Here is a 12,012-nt window from a genome sequence, read left to right as displayed (position 1 = left end):
CAAAGAGTAACAAATGACACAACAGCCTACTGCACAAAATGGGACATGAATAGGGAAGCTAAGAAATATCTTCTATCCGTAGAATGTCAATTATCACATGTTCACTACAAAGGTAGGAACTATTAGCTAATGCCAACACTTGTGGGAGGAATTTGATGAAGATCATGTTGAGTACATAGCCTATTATCTCACTCATAAGGCATTAATCAATTCCAATGTGAAACAATAGAAATGTCTAAGCAGAGAAAGCAGAGGACACCAACAATATCAGATGATCAAGGTATGCACCACCAGTGATAGGAGCAGCCTCTTCTGTGTTGCAAAAGAACGTGGCAATGTCTCATGGCCTGAATGAACTCTAAGGTGGATGCAGCCAGTGACTCATGAAATGTTCTAAGACTACAAAAACTTGAAAGACAGGCGAAGACCAGGAGAACTGTTTCAGAGTAAGAAAATCTGAAAAGATGATGACAAAAACAACAACCAAACTTCCTGAGAGGATTCAGAGAAAAGGACACAGAAACACTGTAGTGAGAGTGCTGGTGACATCGGACTGCAGCTTGTGGTCTGGATGGTGATAAAACCCTGACAGTAGTTAAGTTTCTCTCTGGGAGGGTGGGACAATGGACTTCCCTTGCCACTTGGAGTTACATGCAGCAGTATTGGCATGGAGAAAATATGAAGTGGGATCAGAGAGAAAAGAAGACGCAGCAGATAGAGGAAAAAGTAGTAACTGGAGAAATTGATAAGGAGAATAGGATTTTCTTTGTACAATATATTCTTGAAGCATTTTGACAGTTAGATATTATTTTTATTAATTTTAAAGAAGATACACAAATTTAGAATTTTTTCCTATAAAAAGTTCTTTTTTTTCCCATAAAAAGTTCTTACCACAGACTTATATCTTAGTTAAAGGAAATGCTGGGGGCCCACTGGTTAGCTCAGTTGTTTAAGCTCCTGCTTATGCAAACTCAGTCAGGTGCAGGATACTGTGGTCCCATCCCAGCTCCACATGTCTTACCAGGGCAGCCTGTGCCAGCCAAAAAAACAAATCCTTCTCAGTTTTTCTGAGGGGATTTGACTGACCTTGTCAGATACAAACGTTACATTTTTTTCTTATGTAGGTCTTGTTTTATCTTGGTCTTAACCATCCAGCAGAAAAGTATAAAAATGAGGTATAAAAAGAAAAGCCATATTAATATGCTGAGCTGTAAAAGGCTCAAGTCAACAACTTCTCATAGTGCCAGTCATGTCGATAACCCACTACTATTATGGACTACTGGACTATATTGGATTACTTTGCTGAATTCATGCACCTACAATATTTGAATGGCAACGGAATACCCATTTCTGACAAAGCTAAACAAAAAAGGGGGAATAAAGGAAATGCCATTTCTTTTATGTGATTCTTCCATTTATTCAGGTACCAAGTTTTGGAAATCATTGTCTCAAACATGACACCACAGGTCCCATTCCTGAGCTAATTCTGCTGGCTCTGTCTTCAGAACAGATCTAAAATTCACCCTCACCTCAACACCTTACCCTCGTCCTTGTCAAGTCACTGTCACATCTCAACAGCTTCCTTCCTAGTGTGCTCGCAATCCCACTGCCCAACTTTATCACCCTTCCACCTCTCTACAGCTTCCTTTCCTCTGCTCTAGAACTCTGAAAAACTTTCCAAAATCCCTTAGGGACAGTAAAAGCCACCTTCTCACAGTGGTCTGTAGGGTTTCTGTGATCTGATACCAAAGAATTCAACTCACATTCTATTTTACATGTGATGTGCTGAACTGTGTCCTCCCCACAACTCATGTGTTGAAGTCCTGATGCTCACTAAGTCAAGAATTAGACAGAGTTCCCCAAAAGGTAATTCAGGTGACATGAGGTAACTGAGTGAATCTAATCTGCCTTAAGTCCATGCAAGAAGAGATGTCACACAAACACAGAGGGAGATGATGGCCACCCACAAGCCAATGACAGAGGACTCAGAAGAAACATTCCTGAGGACACTTTGTTCTCACAGTTTCAGTCTCCAGAAGTGGTGTAACACTAACCTTTATGATTTAAGCAATCTAGTCTGTGGCATTTTATTAGGTCAGTGCCCTAGTCAAGCTCTATTACATTTAGTCACTGGATTCTGTCCCTTTGACCTCTTCAATGTCCCACAGAATAGGTCTGCTTGGCCCTGGGCCATTGTCCCTTCCAACTAGAGATCTCTCCTGCCAGTTACTGCCTGGTCTCTGTCGCTTTCTCGCAGTCCACACATCCAATGCTTGCGATCTTTTCTTGCCCTTATTCTACTTAAAACAGCCCCCCAAAACCAACACAGTCATCCTTCCATGTGCTCCTGTTTTGTTTCTCTTGATAGCACTTCTGTGTTAACTGACTGTTTCCCTCTAAAGAAAAAGCAAATTGTGCTATTCCATGCTGAGTGCCCTGCATCAGGGATACTGGGTAAACACACACACTCAGGTAGTAAGTAAATGAAAGAACAAGATCCTCACTGCATTTACCTTTTCAGGAGTAAAAGCACAGCATGTGCCATGCTAGAGTCTAAACCATTAGTGGGCTCATCCAGGAACAAGATAGAAGGGTCAGTGATTAGTTCCATGGCGATACTGGTCCTTTTCTTCTCTGCTCCAGACAGATCACCAACCTAAAACAAAATATTTTTAGTAACAAAAATGATCCAAAATAAGCCTTTCTCTTCAAATCACTTTTGTCAGAATTTTGTCCCAGCAAGGAAACTTGAACATATCCAACTATGATCCTTTCCAGTTGAATTTACACATTACTTTGGAATCTACAACTTTATTCAGGTCCAGGTCCTCAATGACTTTGTTAATCCTCTCTTCTTTTTCAAGATTTGTCACAGTCATTGGAAGTCGCAGAGCTGCCGAGAACTGTAAGTTTTCTCTCACTGTCAACGTGCTCATCATGACATGATCCTTAAGACAAAATGGTGTTTGAATAAGATAGTCTCAATTATTGTAACTGTCCTACTAACCTGTTTTGAAATTGTCTCATTGCTATTTCCTTCTCAATAAAGTTAATATAAAAATGAAAAAAAAGATACACAGTCTTTAACAAGAACATTAAGGCATATATAATTTAGACTGTATAGGTAATGAAAATGTAAAACTACCATACTCAATGAAAAGGTCTAGCTAATTGTGAACTTTCAGTTCTACAGGTAGCAATGCCCTTATATACAGACAGCTACAGTACTGTGAAGTCATTGCCATCCTTCATCTGCACACTCTGAGACAGCACAAAAAATTATGATGACTATAATTAGACATTTCCAGGCTTCTTTGTACAACAATTTGCCAAAGATATCTTTAAGGGAAAAGACAAAGGTCCTTTAGGGAAGGTACAAAAGGGCAACAGCAGACTCTTTTAGAAATAATTATAGCTAAAATTGATGCTCCTGCCCTATTAGGGTCATATTCCAAGTACTCTGTTTTTCCACTTAAAGTCACCTTCAGTCTAATGGTGGATTACGGAATGCTGATGTGAAGAGCATGCCACGCCATCCACTAGAATCACATTAAATAAACTACATGCCAAGGCACTTGCCCACACAGAAACAGAGGAATTTTATAGGGTGAACCCACTGATACTTACTTGTACTACATAACCTGAATAACATTTAAAATCAGCAGGATGAGGTGCTCCATTTATCAAAACATCTCCAGATAATCCATGTGGATCTTTCCTTGCTGATAAGACATCTAATAATCTAAAAAGGAAATAAATGTAGGATTTTCTCCCTATAACATGGGTCATGTCCCCATTACTGTGAATTCAAATTCTGCTCAAGTTAGAATATGAACTAGTAGGGGCTAAAGAGATGTCTCAGCAATCTAAGTACCTGCCTGGCAAGCATAAGGACCTGGGTTCAATCTCCAGTACCACATGCCATGCTGGCCCTACAACCCCAGGCACACCATGGTGGCCACTGAAATCAGGCATAGTGGCACATGCCTATAATCCCAACACTGGGGAGGCTGACATAGGAGGATCACTATGAGTCCAAGCTACATAGCAAGACCCAGTAACAAATAAATGATTAAAAAACAAAAGAAAAATGAACTAGTAATGGTATTCTATAGTTTATCTAAAATCAAACTTTATTTATTTATTTATTTATTTATTTATTTTGCTGGTTCAACCCACCCTGAGGGTGAAACTGGTGCAGTTTGTGGTGCTGAGGATCAAACTGTGGTCCCCTGCACCTGCCTAAGCTTGCCTAAGCAGGCACTTTAGACCCCTGGGCTATCTCACTGGTCCAATAATTTTAATACAAAAACATTTATGTAGTAATGGGTATATATAGTTGATTTGCCAGTTTTCTTTTCTTTATGTGCTACAAGAAAGTCCCACACCATAAAAGCAAGATATCAAGAAAAAAAAAGATATTATTGACTTATTCAGCACAGACCTCCCAAATGACCTCTTCCTATCCATGTTTGGTGGCTTCAATCCAGCCAGTGTGCTCTCTTTTCTGAGATTCAGGCCCTCACTTAGAATTTCTGCTTTTTATATTCAAATCTACTTTTTATATTACCCCTGTCTTTTCTTTCTGCCTTAGAGCACCCTATGTCCCATTGTTGTACACCACTAACTTTATAAACTTCTATAAATATAGCTGATCTAAGACTTTCATTCTTTCACATAAAGCAAAATCTGACCAGCTGCATGCTATCCACAACTCCTAGAACCAGCTTGGTCATGTACAGCAAATTCTTAACCAACACTTGCACAGGTAAAAATGATTTTTTGTGTGTGTGGAACCAGGGATTGAACTCAGGCCCTTGCACTTACCAGGCAAGCACTTATTCTACTGAGCCATCTCCCTGGCCCCTATTTCTAAAAGCAAGCAAACTGCACAGAAAAGGCCTACTGATATTTTATGTTATACCCACACAGATTTGCCTGCTCCTGCAATTCCCATAATGGCATTCAGGCCTGGTTCCAGGATCCCACTGTAAACAGAGTAATATCCATGCTCATCATTCAACTTTAAGCTACCTTATTTTAAAGCCCCAATCCAGAAAGTGGCATCTGAGATGAATACACACTTTTAAGAGGATGAAATTAAAGAAGCGAATAAATATATGAAAAAATGCTCCACATCACTATCCGTCCATGAAATGCAAATTAAAACAAAACTCAGATACTATCTCACCCCAGAAAAAATAGCTATGGTAAAGAAATCAACCAACTACAAATGTTGGAGAGGCTGTGGGGAAAAAGGAACCCTTCTCCACTGCTGGTGGGAATGTAGACTGGTGCAGCTGTTATGGAAATCAATGTGGAGACTCCTTAAAAAACTAGGACTGGAAATCCCCCTCAAACCAGCTATCCCCCTACTGGGAATTTTCCCAGAGGAACTGAACACATCATATTATAGTGATATAGTTGCAGCTATGTTTATAGCAGCACAATTTGTGATAGCCAAATTTTGGAAATAACCAATTTGCTCATCACCTGAGGAATGGTTGAAAAAGATGTGGCATTTTTATACAATGTAGTATTATTTAGCTATAAAGAATGATAAACTAGGGGCCAGGGAGATGGCTTAGTGGAATAAGTGCTTCCCTAGCAAGCGCAAGGGTCTGAGTTCAATCCCTGGTTCTGCAAAAAAAAAAAAAAAAAAAAAAAAAAAAAAAAAAAAAAAAAAAAAAAAAAAAAAAAAAAAAAAAAAAAGAAAGAAAGAAAGAAAGAAAAGAGAATGATAAACTCAAAGCCTTTATATTTAAGTAGATGTCACTTGAAGATATACTCATAAGTGAAATAAACCAGACTCCCATCTGTAAATATTGTATAGACTCCCTAGTGTAAGAACTCAAAAGAAGTAATAAAAATAGAAAAGTATAACACAATTTAAAGGAAAGCAAGAACTTAAGGATTAGACAAAGGACAGGGGCAAAGCCATACATTGATATGCACAAGATGATTAAGGCAATGATCTTGAGAGTCCTCAGGAGGTTTATGTAACTAGCAGTTAATTGGTAAGATTCTCACCCTGACTAACTATATATGCTGATACCTGTGAACTAACTGCACTGAAGATGGCAATGTGTAATACTAGGATCATGCTTGGAATGCCTGTCATTCTGGTCTTCTAAATACATACTTTTGTCATGTCATACCAATTACAGCCATACTTTCTCTCAAGTAAATGTTTATTTTTAAAAATAGTAATAAATTGAAACTAGAGACAATAAAAAATTCATTGGACTGTCCTGCTACAGTGCTGTAATGGTTAGATTTCTGTTTCTCAATAAAATTATTAAAATAAATAAATAAATTAAATTACATTAATTATTATATGATATCCACTCATCTTCTGGAATAATTTTTTTTTTTTCAGCAGAACTGGGGATTGAACTCAGGCCTTTGTGCCTGGCAAGCACTTATTCTACTAAGTCATCTCCCCAGTGCCCTGAATATTTTTTTCAAGAGATTTTCAGCACTGGAAAGAAAAGACTCTAACTCTGGATATGCTACCAAATTAAACATTGGAAAAAGATATTTCATAAAAGAAAAAATCTTTTCAATTGACATGATCATATCCTGTTTTATCTTTTTTGCAAAAGGAAAGAAAAAATGCAAAGGAAAATCAAGATCGTCATCAGTTTTCCTTTCTGAATTATGATGTTATTATCAAATAAATCAAAAGTAAGTTAAGGAGAACAATCCTTCCCACAGCCCGAGACTCTATTTACTGGTAACAGGCACACTGAACTCATAAAGGCATAGACTTGTTCATGGATCTCTAACCAGAGATTGGAGTAAGTGAATCCTGACTGTCATTGCCTTCTTGATTATAAAAGTTAAAACATTTGTATAGAATTGGGTAGACAGCTTGATAGTATAAGCATCTGCCTGGCAAGTGAAAGGACTTAGGTTCAATCCCCAGTACTGCACCCTGTGCCAGCCCCTGGCACTCCATGCTGGCCACTGAAACCAGGCATATGGTGGCACACGCCTGTATTCCCAGTACTTGGGAGGCTGAAACAAAAGTATCACTATGAGTTCAAGCTGTGAAGTGAAACCCTGTATCAAATAAATAAATTGCTTTAAAAAATTAAAAGAATTGTAGATTTGACTGCTTATAAAAGTATAAGGAGGAGCTGGTGAGATGGCTCAGTGGTCTAAAGCACCTACTTAGAACAAGTGTAGCAAATCACAGGGACCACGGTTCAATCCCCCAGCACCACATGCCAGCCAGCCCCACCCTCTGGTGGGCTGAGCTGGCCACACACACACACACACACACACACACAAATAAATAAAATTTAAAAAAAAAAGAAGTATAAGGAGATGAACCTCCATTTTTAAAAATGTATACTAGTGAGCCATAAAAATGGTGTGAACTTTGAAGAGATGAAACACATCTCAAATCATCAATTTACATTCCACCCTTTTAGCTCAGAATATGAAGAGATAAACAATTTTGATTATTACATTTCAGAAAGTTTTTCAACTTTTTAGGAATCTTATCTTTGAGCAACCCCAAATATTCATCTCAATAACATAAAGAAGTATAGTTTCAATTTTCTAGAACTTAGAAAAACATTAACATCTCTGATCATAATCTCATAAAAGATTATGATAATGATCAAGATAATTTACTAATTATACATCAGTATTGCTGCTCATCAAAATGTAAGACTTACCCAGAAAAAAGCTAAATAATACACTAATTATTCAGTTTTTCAAACCAAGGTCAATGCACACAGAAATACCATTTTTAAAAATTTGTCAGTTCCTTTCAAAGTTATACAGACTCCGCTCAAAGCAAAACAATCATTTCATTCCATGCTTGGAAATGAAATCTAGTTTAGTCAATAATAATGAAAGTATTATCTAAATATTTATACAAAGACATGCACACAGTGTTTCCAGTAGCAAAAAACTGTGAAGTTCACTATAAGTCATTAAGGGGACTTTTCAAAAGTTCACACAGGGAGTTAGCTCAGTAGCATAAGCACCACAACTGCAAGGTCCCGAGTTCAATCCCTGGTACTGGAAAATAAAAGAGTTCACACACATACCTGATATTTGATAATATTTCTTTCTCAACTGTTTTTTGACCAGGGAGAAAGTCATTCTTCATTTTTACTTAATAGGACAGGTTATGAAAACTTAACACAGTCCTTTCATTATGTGTCTTCAGGTCACTTGTAGTCATTGCAGGTAGGTCTCTGGTGTTTCTTTGTAATACTGGGATACAAACCTTGTCACTACTGGAAGACATCTGGAGAGTTTCTGCCTTTCTGTAGAGGGGAAAATAATAATAAAGCAATAGTCCCAATAAATGAGATTGTAAACATCAACAATAATGCATTTTAAAGTCTATTTTAAACTGTGTTGTAATCGGTAGATTCCTTCTCAATGAATAGCGCACATTATTGTGGTAAAATCACAGAAACTATAATTGGAGGCAGGCATAACTTTAAATATGTACCTAAAAATAGACATAAAATTCTTTAGAATAAATGGAGCCCTGATAAGTAGAATATAAATGTTATAAAAGCTTCTGTTTCAGTTACTCTTCTCTCACTGGAACAAAATACACAACATGCAAAATGAAGGAAGGAAAGGTTTGTTTAGCACACAGATAGTGAAGGTTTCAGTTCATACTCAGCTGACTCCAAGGCAGTGTGCACATGGCACAGAGCAGCCATTCATGGTAACAGCAAAAAGCAAAGAGCAAAGCTAGCTAGCCTCTCTCCCCTCCTTAAACTGTAATGTGATTACATACCCCAGGGCCACAATGTAGCACTCACACCTGCAATCCTGGCACTGGATCAAGAATCAATCACAAACTCCAGAAGTCACCCCACGACTGCATGAGGATTTGGGGGGACACCTAGACATAAACCCTAACAGTTTTATCTTTTGGCTCACATCTATATGGCCTGGAGCATCATGTGCTCACAGACAGAGCTTTTGAAAGTTTATTGGATGCTGAGGGGCTTCTAGCTGCTATTGAAAAGTGAGATCTGATCACAAGAGGTGGGGAACAGTATCATGTATTTTGTTTCAGTGACAAGAAAGTAACAGATTTTGATGCCAGAGGATTGTGGTCATTGCTGTGACACTACCACAGCATATAGTTCAGAAGCTTTTCAAAGTGGTTTGCATGTGTTTGGAAAGGCCTGAGATGCTAGCTATAGAAACAGCCCTCCAATGTTATAAGCTGAGCATGATGAAATATTCTGCTCAGAGCTCAGAAGACCAGAATGTTAATGCAAAGTTTGATGGTAAAGTCCAGGATCTGGAAGTTTCAATTGGGAAGAAAGACTCAAATGGCAGTTGTATTAGAGAAAATGTGTTTTTTTTGCTTTGGTAGATAATTTGTATACATTTTGCTTATGTTCTGAGACTTTGTGGGAGACTAAGATAAAAGGTGGAAGATTTATCAATCTGATGGAGGAAATTTCAATAGCCCAACATTGGAGCTGTTGTATGGATACTATTAGGGCATTTTAGCCAGGTTTACATTGAAAAGTCAAAACAAAAAGTATATTAAGGTGTTTTCAGTTTTGCCAGAAATAAAATACCCAAAAAGATAGTGGAAAGGAAAGCTTAGTTGTTGGAAAGATTCATATTAAGAAGAAGCCAAGTACTTCGCATTATGACAATAGGAAGATTGCCTTGAGGGTATCCTGGGTATCAGCAAAACCATGCCATTCCCTAGAGAAGAGCTTTAAAATTGGCCACTGAGAAGATAACAATGTGCAATGTATTAATTATTATTATTTTTTTTTTTTTTGTCGGAACCGGGGATTGAACTCAGATCCTTGCATTTGCCAGTCAAGTTCTTATCCTACTGAGCCATCTCCCCGGGCCAAAGGAAACTAAATGGGATTTTTTTTTTTTTTTTTTTGCAGAACTGGGGATTGAACTCAGGCCCTTGCGCTTGCCAGGGAAGCGCTTATTCCACTGAACCATCTCCCCGGCCCTTGCAATGTATTAATTATTGAAAATGTCCTATTAATCAGCTTGGAAACTGCCTCATTGATATTTGTTTCTCAATAAAATAAAAAATTTTAAACAATTGAGACTTTGGAAATGAAAGGCTCAAGACACTCTACCAAAGAAGGGAGGAGACACTCACCTAAGGAATTGATTTTCTGGGATTTGTTTGTGTTCAGCCATTTGTGAACTCAGAGGCCTCTGTAGATATGATGCAAAAGGGCTGCCTACTTCTTGAGATGACAGCAGATATTGGTGTTATGCACATGGTTTTTGGTTTTCAGGCATGAAGAATACAAGAGTTGAGGGGTCAAAAAGGCTTTCACCAAGATTTCAGAAACCTAGGTCACACAATATGCTCTGGGAAGGGCAATGTGTGAAGCTGTGAGAGTAAAGATGAAAGTACAGAAGACACACCAGGAAGCCAGAGAAGCCAAGAATGTAGGACATTTGAGAAAAGCAGCAAAGTGTGAGAAAAGCCCACACAATTAAGAAGCTATGAGGACTGCATCCACCAGAAATTCTGTAAGGAGAGGGCTACCCAAGACATTTGGAATTCACATGCAACACCACAACTTGTCCCAGATGTTGAACAGGAGTTACAGGATTTAATATTTAGTATTTTCTATTAAGTTTCAATCTCATGTGTTTCTATGTCCCCATTTCTCTCTTTAGAAATGGAAATGTTTATCCTGTGCCATTGTATGTTGGTAACATTTAACTCTCTTACCGATGTTTACAGGGATAACAGTAACGGTTTTCTCAGAGGGACTTTGGTCTTGAAGTTTCAGCATGCTAAAACTGTTAAAACTTCAGCAACTCTTAAGAGATGGAATAAATGCATTTTCCATGAAGAGATGCTCATGAGTCTTTTAGTTGCATTTCACAAAGTCTCATGTACATATAGGCAGGGACTCTGAAAGATGATCAGATTATTATGAAAGCAAGCTTGCTATTGTGGTTTTAGGTTTTGCAAGGAGAACAATATCATACAGACACATTTTATAAGATTATTTTTATCATGAATCACCCAAAGAATCCCATATAAAAAGTACAATAAATCTGTCCACACTGAAGACTAAAGAATCCAGATTAGGGCCTTGAACACACAGCAATGTCCTGCAGGAATCCAGCTGATGACTTAGAACCCAAAACAATGACCCCCACAAGTCCAACTAGAGGCTTAGAGCCTATGACAATACCTCATATTTCATGGATCTACACTGGGAAGACCCAAGGTCAGTGGTGGAAGCTAGGAAGTCCATACTAGAAAAATGAAGAATCAGCGCCAGAAGACTGAGGGATCTAAACTGCAGGTAGGAAGCCATGCTCAAGGTAAGAAACACAGCTCCCCCAAAAGTACCACAGCCATCCTCAATAACAGTGAGGTTCCAAGCACCTCCAATGATGAGGAAAACTGAGTTCATCAGAAAGCCAGCATGACAAAATCTTCCAGCAGAATAACACGAGAGAGCCAACCAACAGCTCCCTAGAACCTTCCCATAATTACTCCAGCTTCTCTATCAGGCCTCTACCAACTCTTTTCCAATTCTGCCTCTTATTTTGCTGACAATAGTCCCCAGGTGGGCCTTCCACACCCAGCACTATGCTAGTTCTGTTCAACTGAGTATAACAAGTAGACCACCAGTTGGCAATCCACCACATTTACTGTTAGAAGGTGGGGTCTGGTCAAAACAGGTGGGTCACTCTGGTTATGACTTGTAAGAGTGTATTTCCCTTTTCTGTTCCTCCCTTTATACTGTGTGCTGCCTGGATATGGTGCTGTAAGCAGCGCTTCTCCACCATGCCTTCCTGCCTTGGAGCCAGCTGACTGTGGACTTAAACATGAACCAAAATAAATCTACTCTCCCTTAAGTTTCACAAAACATGTCAGGTGTTTTGTCCCAGGGATGTGACAGCGACTAAGGTTTAATTAAAATAAGCCCTTAAGTGAACTGTGTTTGTAGAAGACTTGTAAAATGATAACTGCAATAAACTTAGCTTTAACTTTAAAAGATG

At 38.4% G+C, this 12,012-nt stretch overlaps 1 pseudogene; it reads right to left on the bottom strand.

The window, feature by feature from the left end:
• Positions 1-11,340, bottom strand: part of LOC101585901 — a 32,017-nt pseudogene extending 20,677 nt beyond the window's left edge.
• Between the last annotated feature and the right edge of the window lie 672 nt (positions 11,341-12,012).

This window comes from Octodon degus, unplaced genomic scaffold, assembly GCF_000260255.1.
Source record: "Octodon degus isolate 3935 unplaced genomic scaffold, OctDeg1.0 scaffold00125, whole genome shotgun sequence".
NCBI classification, from domain to species: domain Eukaryota; kingdom Metazoa; phylum Chordata; class Mammalia; order Rodentia; family Octodontidae; genus Octodon; species Octodon degus.
This window is presented reverse-complemented; position numbering and strand designations above follow the sequence as displayed.